This window comes from Arachis hypogaea, chromosome 15 (genome assembly GCF_003086295.3).
Source record: "Arachis hypogaea cultivar Tifrunner chromosome 15, arahy.Tifrunner.gnm2.J5K5, whole genome shotgun sequence".
NCBI lineage: Eukaryota > Viridiplantae > Streptophyta > Magnoliopsida > Fabales > Fabaceae > Arachis > Arachis hypogaea.
This window is the reverse complement of record NC_092050.1, coordinates 103,480,172-103,481,271: the sequence shown is the minus strand read 5'-3', so window position 1 is coordinate 103,481,271 and position 1,100 is coordinate 103,480,172. Positions and strand designations below refer to the sequence as shown.

General features: G+C 41.4%; 1 non-coding gene across 1 annotated transcript; it reads left to right on the top strand.

The window, feature by feature from the left end:
• Window positions 1-764: 764 nt before the first annotated feature.
• On the top strand, window positions 765-872 carry LOC112752897 (small nucleolar RNA R71). Its single transcript, XR_003177306.1, has one exon. It is a non-coding gene; the product is annotated as a small nucleolar RNA R71 (small nucleolar RNA).
• Window positions 873-1,100: the final 228 nt, after the last annotated feature.

The window sequence follows — 1,100 nt, the reverse complement described above, 5'->3', positions numbered from 1 at the left end:
GCCATGATGGTCAATTCAATGGCGTTGCACTCTCCTTTTGAATTCTCTTCTGTATTGCTTGGGAGAGTACTAGGAGGGGTTTCAGTGATCCTTTTACTCAGCTGGCCCACTTGTGCTTCCAAATTTCTAATGGAGAACCTTGTTTCATTCATGAAACTCAAAGTGGCCTTAGATAAATCAGAGACTAAGTTTGCTAAATTAGAAGTATTTTGTTCAGAGTTCTCTGTCTGTTGCTGAGTGGATGATGGAAAAGGCTTGCTATTGGTAAACCTGTTTCTTCCACCATTATTAAAGCCTTGTTGAGGCTTTTGATCCTTCCATGAGAGATTTGGGTGATTTCTCCATGAGGGATTATAGGTGTTTCCATAGGGTTCACCCATGTAATTCACCTCTGCTATTGTAGGGTTTTCAGGATCATAAGCTTCTTCTTCAGAAGATGCCTCTCGAGTACTGTTGGATGCAGCTTGAATTCCATTCAGACTCTGAGAAATCATATTGACTTGCTGAGTCAATATTTTATTCTGAGCCAGTATGACATTCAGAGTATCAATTTCAAGAACTCCCTTCTTCTGAGGCGTCCCATTACTCACAGGATTCCTCTCAGAAGTGTACATGAACTGGTTATTAGCAACCATGTCAATGAGTTCTTGAGCTTCTGCAGGCGTTTTCTTTAGGTGAATGGATCCACCTGCAGAAGTATCCAATGACATCTTAGCTAATTCAGACAGACCATCATAGAATATATCCAGGATGGTCCATTCTGAAAGCATGTCAGAAGGATACTTTTTGGTTAGTTGCTTGTATCTCTCCCAAGCTTCATAGAGGGATTCACCTTCTTTCTGTCTGAAGATTTGAACATCCACTCTAAGCTTGCTCAACTTTTGAGGAGGAAAGAACTTGGCTAAGAAAGCCGTGACCAGCTTATCCCAAGAGTTCAGGCTATCTTTGGGCTGAGAGTCCAACCACACTCTAGCTCTGTCTCTTACAGCAAACGGAAAAAGCATAAGCTTGTAGACTTCAGGATCTACTCCATTAGTCTTGACAGTATCACAGATCTGCAAGAATTCAGTTAAGAACTGAAAAGGATCTTCAGATGGAAG